Source organism: Elephas maximus, chromosome 4, assembly GCF_024166365.1.
Source record: "Elephas maximus indicus isolate mEleMax1 chromosome 4, mEleMax1 primary haplotype, whole genome shotgun sequence".
NCBI classification, from domain to species: Eukaryota; Metazoa; Chordata; class Mammalia; order Proboscidea; family Elephantidae; genus Elephas; species Elephas maximus.
The window spans coordinates 36,575,688-36,588,458 of record NC_064822.1 but is presented as its reverse complement, the minus strand read 5'-3'; the positions used below and the strand labels follow the sequence as shown (position 1 = coordinate 36,588,458).

The following is a 12,771-nucleotide window of genomic DNA, read 5'->3' as shown; positions in this document are numbered from 1 at the left end:
TGAACAGCGTATAGAGACTACATACTTTTTTCTCTCAGTTTGATGGAAAGCCATTGGAAGATTCCTGGTTTTTGTACCGAGGAAGTTAATGAACTTGTTATTTCACTAAAGGTCAAAATGAGATTTAAATATCCATATTTGCTCAATCTGACCTTTGTGGGTATTACCGTGGTTAGTGGGAATTTCTTCCAGAACCAAGCAATTAATTGCTTGTTATTCCTAATTTTCATCCTCTCCATTTCATTTTTATTTGTGTGTTTTCATGTGTCTTTCAATGAGAAAATATGAACATGATTTGCTGGTTAGCCACCATGAGGATGTAAAGTTCAGAATGTATGTTTTAAATGAAATTTCTATCATACTTCATATGAGAGAAGAAAAATTTCAAAACCCTATTTCCTGCTAGTACTGCACTCCACGGCAGAAATTGAACACCTTCGCCTTCATCTTAGAACAAGACAGGTTTCTATTGACTTGCAGCCCATTTTCGATTGCCCAGTTTGTGAATTATTTAGTTTCCTTGCTATTTCTTCTTCCTTTTTTTTTTTTTTAAATCCAACTCCAGGGAAATATTACTTCATACCAGCTGGAAAAAAAAAAGTGGAAAGCTCGAAACATCCACCTCAAGATTTTTTTTTCAATGTCACATAAGCTATAACACCACCCCTACCTGTTTGAACAAGAAAGGAAACAGAACACTTATTATATGTTTTATTTATACTCTGAAGTAATTAAAGTTATTTCTATTGTGCTTTAATAATTTGAAATAATACATGAAAGTATTTGCTTCCTACGTTAGCAATTCTGTACAACTTGACTACCAATTCAAGTGGAAATCGCAATAAAAGCCACACAGGAACATGCAATTTACGCTTTCAAATTTTTTTTTTTTACGGGCAGAATATCAGAAACCCTGGTGGTGTAGTGGTTAAGAGCTATGGCTGCTAATCAAAAGGTCAGCAGATCGAATCCACCTGGTGCTGCTTGGAAACCCTATGGGGCAGTTCTGCTCTGTCCTGTAGGGTTGCTATGACTTGGAATTAACTCGATGGCAACGAGTTAGTTTTTGTTTTTTTTTTTAGGGCAGAATGTGATGATGTATATAAACTCCTTTGTATGAAGAAATGGAATATAGTAAATAGTCCACAAATATCCATATGGTATAATGACAAAACAAAAGCCACGTAGCTCAAGAGAACCTGAGTTCCCCACTTACAAAGGCCTTACTCACTAAGCTTCAATTTCCTCTTCTGTAATTTGGCAAAAATAATATTAACCCTCATGGGGATGTTCTAAAGTAGCACTTCCCAAAGTGTGGCCCCAGACCAACAGAGTGACAGCACCTGGGAATTGTTAGAAATGCAAATTATCAGGCCCCACCTTGGATCTGCAGAATCAGAAACTCTGGGGCTGGGACCCAGATATCTGAGTTTTATCAAACCTTCCAGGTGATTCTGCTGCCTACTAAAGTTGTAAGCCACTGTTCTAATGTATAAATGAGATAATATATGCAAACAATGCACATGCAACACACTATCCAAGTGTTGACTGCTATTATTGTGAGGATGATGATGATAATGAATATTTTCAAATGTGAAGAATTTCCTGATATGAGTTACTGAGGAAGCATCTTTATTAATCAGCGAAGATCTATGAGCAGGATTGTGCTAACTGGGGCATATAAGAGTGAACAGGTATACTAAGCCTTACCTTCAATAATTTCGTAGTCTAGAAAGAGAGATTTGTGAATAAATGAACAATTGCAGTACTGTGTGACATGTTGCCAGAGGGGTTTGCAGAGTGCAGCGGGACAGGCAGGGGCAGAAGGGAAGTCTCCCAGGAGTAAAAATCATTGATATGTGTTCTTAAGTGCAGTGGTTAAGTGTTTGGCTGCTAACCAAAATGTCAGCAGTTTGAATCCACCAGGCAGTCCTTGGAAACCCTGTGGGGCAGTTCTACTCTGCCCCATAGGGTCACTATGAGTCAGAATCTACTCCATGGCAATGGGTTTGGTTTTTTTGGTTTTTGGTGTTCTTAAGGATAAATAAGAGATGAATTGAGGAGGCAAGCCTCCTTTCAGCCAGAAAGGATAGACGTGATAGAAAGCCCTATAAACATACGTGAAAGTATCTCTTAGGCGATGGGGCTGTGAATAAGAGCAAAAGGTTTGTCAACAAAAGAGGAATTGAGATTAAACTAGCTGTACCAGCAAGAGGCCAGATGGAAAAAGGCCCTGTGTACAAAATTAACTCCATCAGGGCAGTATTCTGAAAGCTGTGGGGAAGTAGCAAAGGGTTTGAATTAGGGAACTTTTATGATGTGACATCAGCCCGGAGGCAGGAAATCCAGTTAATAGTCTAGAACAGTAATAGAGTGATGAAGGCCTTTGGCCATGTGGTCAAATCTGGTGAGAAAGGAGGAAGTAGTTGAGAGATATTTGGGAAATGGTGAGTGGACATGGGAAATAAATAATTTTTCTTTAGCCTATAAATCTTTTTTTTCTTTTCAACATAAAATAGTTTCTTATCTCTTTCCGATGTTTTAAAATAAGATTGGTTCCTTTTAGTTTCATGTTAGGAATAGTGTAATCAAATGCATTCTCCCCATTATCCGGAATCAGTGAAAGCATTGGATTTGGTTTTCTTATAATTTATACTTATAACATCTTATAGATTTGAATATATAAATATCAACACTTTAATAACCATACCTCTGCATTAGCACTTAATTTATCCTTTTATCACTTTATGCTTATTGGAATGATTAATATAGTTTAAGAAAGCAGAGTAAACCCGCTGCTGGTTCCCAGCAAATTAGCCTGTGAACATATGCTTAGCAAATGTGTGGCTCTTCATTTGTTTTCCCTGGCATTGAGACGAATGAGCTGGGGCCAGCACACAAGTAACAATACTGAAGGGAGGAGCCTTTGCTCCAGGTGTTGGTGAGTAATGAATGGCTGTTACCAAACCTACTCAGAAATAAGTTGTTGTTCCAAACTCCTCATTTTTAACCTCATAGCAGAAGACCTGCTAGAATGTAGGAAAGCGAAAGTATAGGCTTTGACTGAGAGAGTCTAATTATATTTTATTTCCCCCTTTCTCCTGTCCATCTTAAGAGAATAGGTCCTTTTGCATGAATGGAGTGGAATCTGTATCTTTCTCTTTCAGGTAGGCTCTTGCTAATACTTGTAAATATTATACAATAGATTGAAGTTAATTAATCAAGAAGGAATTTAGTCCAAGCAAGTTAATCACTGGTGCTCAATATCGAAATTCAGAACCTTGTGGTCTAGAGATTATTTAGTGGCTTCTCCTGCCTTCCTGTTTCCTTTGAAAATAAATTCACCCTATGACAACAACAAGGTGGAAACCCTGGTGATGTAGTGGTTAAGTGCTACGGCTGCTAGCCAAAAGTTCAGCAGTTCAAATCTGCCAGGTGCTCCTTGGAAACTCTATGGGGCAGTTCTACTCTGTCCTATAGGGTCGCTATGAGCTGGAATCGACTCAACGGCACTGGGTATGACAACAAAGATGGCTTGTTAAGGGCTTTCGTCAATGTTCCCACTCTTCTTGGGCTGGCAGTCTCAACACATGGCCCAGAAAATACTTGGTCTGAGCCAAAACTTTCATTAAGTTGGGACAGCACCAGTCTCTTCCCCCTTGGAGTGGAAAGCTCACGCTGGTGTGGAGAAGGGGAATGTGCATCTTTAACACCTGCTTTTTTCCCCCACCTGTGCAACGTGACCAAGGATCTCCAGACGTAGCCATACTTAAGGATGTATTTTTTCAATGGCATAATTAATAAGCCATGAAAACAGAAACTGTTGCAATGGCTTTTCACTGCTTCCTAAGTCTTAACCAAGTGTTCACCGAGGGATTCAAGATGTGGCAGTTGTCAGATGCTAGTTCCCTGGCATGCCAGTCTGTCAGGGCATGTGGGCATCAGGTTAGGAGGGAATAATCATGACCATAAGTTATACCGGAAAGCCTGTGTGATGCAAAGACTGTGTATTAAACAGTGTGGCACAGTACTTTACTCTTTACAATGTGCTTCATGGGCGATCTTTTATTTAATTCTCATAGCTGTTCTGCTAAATATAATTATGACTGTTTATAAATTAAGAAACTGAAGTTATTTGATCCTCCCAAAGCCACAGAGTGAGAAAGTAGCAGTGCCTAGCCTCAAACGCAGGTGCCCTGACTTCATTATACTCTTTTCCCCCAGCATCACATCTGCTAAACTTAGAGGTGTTGCAGGGCCAGGCATAATGCGATAAATGGACATTTTCCAACCATTAGGACCAGAAATTTCTCCTACTGTTGCTCTCCTAAAAGACAAAAATAGTAAACTTAACTGCCATTAATACAACTATATTCCAACTTCAGAAAAACTAGGGGACCCAAAATTGTGTAACAAATAGTGAATGGCTTGAGGAGTCAAAGACATCCATTTAAAATCTCACGATCGAAACAGTAACTTATAGCTGGACATCTCTGTGCCTTTATTTCCTAAGCTATGAGATGGGGAAATAATTCCTGTCTTGTAACATTGTGGTGAATATTACCAATAACAAATTAAAGCACTGAGAATATTGTCCAGCACATAACAGGTGCTTGATAAATAGTTTCTATTAGGATTTATATATTATAGCTTTCTCAGCATGGAAAAGATTGAGGTTGTCGAGGATTTCACTTTACTTGAATCCACACTCAACACCCATGGATGCAGCAGTCAAGAAATCAAAAGACACATTGCGTTGGGCAAATCGGCTGCAAAAAGACCTCTTCAAAGTGTTAAAAAGCCAAGGTGTCACCTTGAGGACTAAGGTGTGCCTGACACAAGCCATGGTGTTTTCAATTGCATTATATGCACTCAAAAGCTGGACAATGGATAAGAAAGACAAAAGAAGAATTGACTCCTTTGAATTGTGGTGTCGGCGAAGAATATTGAATATACCATGGATTGCCAAAAAAACAAATCTGTCTCAGAAGAAGTACAACCAGAATGCTCCTTAGAAGCAAGGATGGCGAGACTATGTCTCACATTCTTTGGATGTATTAACAGGAGGGATAAGTCCCTGGAGAAGGACATCATGCTTGGTAAAGCACAGGGTCAGCAAAAAAGAGAAAGACCCTCAATGAGATGATTGAGACAGTGGCTGCAACAATGGGGTCAAGCATAGCAACAATTGTGAGGATGGCGCAGGATCTGGCAGTGTTTCATTCTGTTGTGCATAGGGTTGCTATGAGTTGGAACCAACTCAATGGCACCTAACAACAACAACAACAAGCATAGAATGTAAAGGTAGAGTGATGCTAGCTCCTATCAACCAAATAATATACACGAATTTAATAGTCATAATGCTGTAAAATGTGCCTAATAAAAAGAAAAGCAATACTTAATGGTCTGGCTGTGACTGGAGGAATCCCGGCGGTCATGGTCCCCAAACCTTCTGTTGGCACAGGACGGGAACCATCCCCGAAGACAACTCATCAGACACGAAAGGGACTGGACAGTGGGTGGGAGAGAGATGCTGATGAAGAGTGAGCTAATTATATCAGGTGGACACTTGAGATTGTGTTGACATCTCCTGTCTGGAGGGAGGATGGGAGGATAGAGAGAGTTGGAGGCTGGCAAAGTTTTCACAAAAGGAGAGACTGGAAGGGCTGACTCATTAGGGGGAGAGCAAGTGAGAGTAAGAAGTAAGATGTATATTAACTTATATGTGACAGACTGACTTGATTTGTAAACGTCCACTTGAAGCTCAATAAAAGTTAATAATAAAAAAAAATGAGAATAAGGGGAACTATATTTCTAGTGCTTGGCATAGAGTACATAGCTAAAAATTTGTTAAATAAATGAACTTTATTGAATAAATATGGTAAGCAATAAAATATAAATTTTGAGGACTAAAAAAAAAAAGAAAAGCAAGTCTACCTGCTAATTAATTATTTACAGTTTAATGCTAAACTATAAATCTGTTCTGGAATATATTCAAAATGCTTGCTGCTTCTGAAGGGACTTCCTTTCTATAGTCTCCTAAACAACAAGATTAAACAATAATTAAGGCTGAAAAAAATATATACCACTGTAAAGAAATCTAAAGCTTAGTTTAAGATACCACTAACAACTTATATTTGGACTTATCTTTCTAAATCCCATCCTTTATACATAATTTCTAAATCCTTGGATGACCAATTTCTGTGAAACATATAATATATGCATATATATGTGTGTGTATATATATATATAAACACTTTATTATAACTTTAATAATCACATGTTCCATAAATGTCCATCCAGATGGCATTGCAAAATTTTTACTTTTTGGGTGTGGAAAAATATACATTCTTGAAGCAATTATTTCATTCTCTCTTTCAGCACTTTTCTGTATCATTCTTATATTTCATTTTCTATTTTCTCTCTTGTTTTTAAATGTGGTTTTTAATTTCCTCTTTAAGTTTATGTTCCTACAAATCTTCAACCATGTCCTGTTCATCTTTATATCCTCTATGTATCTAGTAGAGTACCTTGTACATAGGAGACATTGAATAAATATCTGATGAATATGAGATTGTTGATTTAATTAGGAGGATTTCATGTAGAAAAATGCAAGAGCTAAAGATTTTGTACATGTGTTCTCTAATAATAGAAGACCCAAATCAAGCTGGCTTAAATGATAATTCATTGACTCATGTAATTAAAAAGTCTAATGCAAAGCAGCCTCAGAACTTGAACTGATCAAGAAGTTTGCAATGCCATTAAGTCTGTGTCATGGATTGAATTATGTTCCCCAAAAAATGTGTTTATTAACTTGGTTAGGCCATGATTCCCAGTATTGTGTGGTTGTCCTCCATTTCATGGTTGTAATTTTATGTTAAAGATGATTAGGGTGGGATTGTAACACCCTTACCAGGTCACATCTCTGATCCAATATGAAGGGGGTTTCCCTAAGGTGTGGCTTCTGCCACCTTTTATCTCTCAAGAGATAAGCAGAGATGGGGAACTCATACCACCAAGAAAGCAGTGCTGGGAGCAGAGCCTGTCCTTTGGACCTGAGGTTCCTGCACTGAGAAGTTCCCAGACCAAGGGAAGACTGATGCATCACAAGGACCCTCCTCCAGAGCTGACAGAGAGAGAAAGCCGTCCCCTGGAGCTGATGCCCTGAATTTGGACTTGTAGCCTACTTGACTGTGAGAGAATAAACTCTTTATTAAAGCCATCCATTTGTGGTACTTCTGTTATAGCAGCACTAGATGACCAAGACAGTCTGTTCCTCCATTTCTCAATTATTTCTTAGGTTCTGTCTTCCAATTACTTGGTTTTATTCTCAAGTTGGCTTTTGTAGCACAATGGTAGTGACAGGGCTATTGAACTTAAAAGGATCACATGCTTCTTTCATATTAGAGTTGGGGAAAGGATGATTCTTACTAGAAATAGCCTTCAAAATGTATCCGTGGTGACAAAATTCTTACTGAACAAATGTGTGCCCATGTCTATCACTGTTAATTAGGAATGTCATGTGGTGATAAGCTTGGTCTGAGCAAACATGCAGCAAGGAGAATGGGATGACCCTAGAGATAGGATTGAGATTCAATCCCAACCATAGAAATACTGTACAATTTGGTGGAAGAAAAGGAACAAGGATGAGTAGTGGAATGAGTCTGGGGAAGCCAAGCACAACATGCACAATAATCTGGTAATAGTTTGAACTACTATTATTCAAAAAATAAGGCCAAAATGCTCCAATGTTAGACTTATATTCATAGTTTTTTTTTTGTTGTTGTTGGTTGCCAGCAAGCCAATTCCTATTCGTGGTGACCTCATATGTAGAGAGAAGAAACACACTTCAAAGGGTCATCAAGGCTGTGACCTTTTGGAAGCAAATCTCCAGGCCTTACTTTTGAGGTGTCTCATGGTGGGTTTGAACCTTCAACCTTTCAGTTAGTACTCCAGCACTTAACCATTTTTACCTCCCAGGGAATCCTTTATACTCATTAGGTATATGAAATATGCGGTAAAACACAGAGCTCCATAAAAGCTCAAAATAAATCAGACACTCCTATACGTGCTTTGCTGATGGGTGCTTTCTGAATAAAAGCAAGTGATTTTTTTCCCTTTCTTTAAACTTGGTAGCTAATTTTATTAATTAAACTAATTTTAGTGGCTATCTATGGAAACACAAAATCCCATTGCTGTCAAGTGAATTGCGACTCATAGCAACCCTACAGGGCAGAGTAAAACTGTCCCGTAGGGTTTCCAAGACTATAGTTTTTATGGAAGCAGACTATCATATCTTTCTCCTGTAGAGCAGCTGGGGAATTCGAACCTCCAACTTTTGGATAGCCAAAACCAAACCAGACCAAACCCATTGCCGTCAAGTTGATTCCGACTCATAGCGACCCTGTAGGACAGAGTAGAACTGCCCCATAGATAGGGGTTCCAAGGAGCGGCAAGTGGGTTTGAATTGCCAACATTTTGGTTAGTAGCCGAATGCTTAACTACTGCATCCAGCACTTAATCACTGCACCACCAAAATAATTATATCACATCTAATATTTCTTTTGTCTCTACCTCAAAACAAATCAAACAATATTTCTAATTTAGAATGGTATGCCTAAAAGAACTGAAGATTTCAAAAGGTGGCTTGAAAAGACAAAGTATTATAATAACATGTGCAAAGAGCTAGAGATAGAAAAGTAAAAGGGAAGTACACACTCATCCTTTCTCATGCTGAAAGAACTGAAGAAAAAAATCAAGTCTCGAGTCACAGTAGTGAAAGATTCTATGGGGATAATATTAAATGGCATGGAAGATGGAAGGAATACACAGAGTCATTACACCAAAAAGAATTAGTTGACATTAAACCATCTCAAGAGGTAGCATATGATCAGGAACTGATGGTATTGAAGGAAGAAGTCCAAGCTACACTGAAGACATTGATGAAAAACAAGGCTCCGGGAACTGATGGAATATCAATTGAGGTGTTTCATCAAATGGATGCAGCGCTGGAAGCATTGGGCAAATCTGCTGCAAAGGACCTCTGTAAAGTGTTGAAAAGCAAAGAGGTCACTACGGTGCACCTGACCCAAGCTATGGTATTTTCAGTCACATCATATGCATGTGAAAGCTGGACAGTGAATAAGGAGGACCAAAGAAAAATTTATGCCTTTGAATTGTGGTGTTGGACAAGAATGTTGAATATACCATGGACTGCCAAAAGAACAAACAAATCTATCATGGAAGAAGTACAACCAGAATGCTCCTTAGAAGCAAGGATGGCGAGACTGCATCTTATATACTTTGGACATGTTGTCAGGAGGGATCAGTCCCTGGAAAAGCACATCATGCTTGGTAAAGTACAGGGTCAGCAGAAAAGAGGAAGACCCTTAACGAGATGGATTGACACAGTGACTGCACCAAGAGGCTCAAGCATAACAATGATTGTGGGCATGGTGCAGTACTGGGCAGTGTTTCATTCTGTGGTATATGCGGTCGCTATGAGTGGAACCGACCTGATGGCAGGTAACAACAACAACAACATATCTAACTCTTAGCATAAATATTATATAATGTCTGTTGCCTTTCTGGATCCTTTTGGATTGCTCAAGATGTAAAATCACTTTTTGCATTCAGCCTTATTTAGTCATAAATTAGCTAAGAGATTACCAAGAAAGGGCCATTCTACTCCTGAATTGTCAAGTTAATAAGGTTAATCTAATTGCCCTATTCTTTTAGGTACCCCACTCCTGGCCTCAGATAATTACATGACACCCCACACCCAGCCATCTCTACCAATCACCCAGCTTCTTACAGCAGTACCTCTAGAATGCTTCACTTGGACTGGTCTTCTCTGGTTGACATCTGCCTAGCTGAGCACACTGAATGCCACCCCATATCTGACTCCCTTATCCTATGCTACTTCTCTCCACAAGAGCCTTTACCCTTCACCCTCACCAACTATAAAAATCACCCAACATACTACTAAAAAGCGAATCCTTGCATTATCCCTTTTGCATTCTTACTTTTCATTTCTTATGTGAATCTTATTCACCAAACTTAATATAGTGCTAACAATGTTCTGGGCATGGAGCCCTAGTGGCTCAGTGGTTAAGAGCTATTGCTGCTAACCAAAAGGTCAGCAGTTCGAATCCACCAGCTGCTCCTTGGAAACCCTATGGGGCGGTTCTACTCCGTCTTATAGGGTCGCTATGAGTCAGAATTGACTTGACAGCAATGGGTTTTTTTGTCGTTGTTGTTTGGTAATTGCTTAACTGATTTAAATTTTAAAAGAGTCAGAAAAACATAGATGAAAGTAGATAATTTGTTGAAATATGAACAATTATATGGGAAAAAAATGAAAGAATACATATTACATTGCTAACATGGGTAACCTGGAGGTGCAGGAAGGAGAAGGAGGAAGAAGGGATAAGGAAAAAAAAAAAGAACTAAGCAAAAAGTATATATGATATGCTAATTTCCAAAAATTATATTTTCTGCATAGGTTGTACAGGCAACTAACCTTTAGGAAGTCCATGATGCTTTTAGAGAAAAAGGAAGTTGCCAAGAAATGTAAATACCACACAAAAGCCATACGTACATACATACATACTTCTGTGTGTGTGTGTGTTTCAGTGTGTATGTGTGTTGAAACTGTTCTATGAAATGATGAAAAGAAAGGAAGAAGATGGAAACATACTCGACTGTTTACATTGTTTACCTCAGGGGTATGACCTTGCGTACGGGAATGAAGGATAGTATTTCAGTATGCATTTGTACATAATTTGCTTGTTCTTTCAAGCATGCATTACCTTTTAACTTGATAAATATTAAGTGAAAATGTTTAAAAGGAAAAATCTGGAGATGGAAGTGATGAATGGGAACCAGTTTGGTTAGGAGAGTTCAGTGTTTACTTCAAGGTAACAATTTATTCATTTATGTGGAAGACTAATTGACTAGAATTTATTAATAAATTTTTTAATCACAGATTTCTGAGTATAATTTAAAAACTTGGCAATCTCAACTTACATATCAAATTTCATTGAAATCTATTAAAATTTACAGGGAAGAAGCCCTTTTGAAAACATGTATAAAAAACGTTTTGTTTCAAGATGGCAGACGGACACACAAAATTTAATTAAGTGGTCTCTGGAGTAGTGTACATAATTTCCTCTAAAATAATCAACTACTCTGAAAGATTTTATAGTATAGATATCTAACTCAAAATTTCATTCATACTTTTTTAAATTCAAAACTTCTTTGGCCAAAGTGACAAAAATTCAGCATAATTTGACCTAATTTATACTCTTAAAGTAATTTCCTCCCTATTATTTTCCTGATATTAGCTGATAGGATTACACTATTTTGTTCTATTTAATAATATAGTTGTTCTGTTGATTAAGAAAAAGGGATATGTATTTATGTACCTACTAGAAGGTTATTTCCTATTATTTTTACATGTACATTTTAAAAAATAAGTTTTTCTGTCTTTAGCAACTTTTCCTTTTTTTTCCACATTATCTTTACCAACTATTTTCTGCAAGATTAATATAAAAATTTTCATCTATTTGATGTCTGTAAGGAACTATCAAAAGAAAGGTTCACTGAATATTTTGCTTGCTCATCACTGTTTCATAGATAGATAAACTCTCATTATTTCTCCATATGGTTTGGGATTTTCCCCATTACTTTTCAACTGGTATTCCAAGTTACTTTCCTCTGGAATTTATCTTAATAAATGCCTACATTTTGCCTAAGGTGAAGATTACAGTAGCCTTGAGGCCAATGAAATAGTTTCAGAATCTACAGGAACGCAGTTAATCCAGAATGAAAAAAATGTCCCAATTCTAGGCCAGACCAATTCTGCACACATGTGAAAGATTTGCAAGTAGGATTCACACTATCAAATGAGGACCCACAAGGAATAAACCTGAGGAGTCATGAGAGTTAAAAACAAATACTCCAACTTTCAACAATTCTAATATATTTTCATTTGAATTTCAGAGACTTCAAAACAATCAGATGTCAAATATTCTACTTTTTTAAAAAAGAATATTTACTTAGGGAAAAAACTCAAACTCAGTGCCGTCAAGTCGATTACAACTCATAGCGACCCTACAGGACAGAGTAGAGCTGCCCCATAGAGTTTCCAAGGAGCGCCTGGCAGATTTGAACTGCCAACCCTTTGCTTAGCAGCCGTAACACTTAACCACTGCACCACTAGGGTTTCCATTTAAGGAAAGGAAGACATTTTTATAGACTTCCTTGAACCGCTAAACTTTTTATATTTTAAGAATATTTTTTGAAGGAATTGATATTGAGCATTCAAATTTTCAAATTTAAAAGAGGTATTGAGAAATAATGTAATTACTGTGTGATGAAGAAGTATTGCCCAGCTTTCAAACACACACATTTAAAAGCTACTTTTTAATCCTATTTTTTAAGTATGTACCATGAATTTGACAAGAAATTCAACTAAGCCCTTATTAATATCTATCCTGTTATTTCTGGTAAACAAGCATGTGCACATAGGCTTTCACACCCATATGCAAACACGTTCTACTAGGACAATTCTGACATGTTTTCTGCTTAGAGGCTCAATTCCTTTAGAGGCACAAGCTAGTCTCCATTATGAACTTTCTGAAGGCCATCCATGTCAAAGGAGAGTTGCATTACAGTATTATAAGTTCCATCATGAGTGCCCCTAAATGAAGCCACGGTAATGGAATACTAGCAGGGATAGACCAATGACTTTATTAGCCTAATTCCAAA

General features: G+C 37.7%; 1 protein-coding gene across 1 annotated transcript in view; it reads left to right on the top strand.

Moving 5' to 3' along the window:
* The window catches only part of MALRD1 (MAM and LDL receptor class A domain containing 1), a 958,969-nt gene that overhangs the window by 916,578 nt on the left and 29,620 nt on the right, over positions 1-12,771 (top strand). The window lies entirely within an intron of this gene.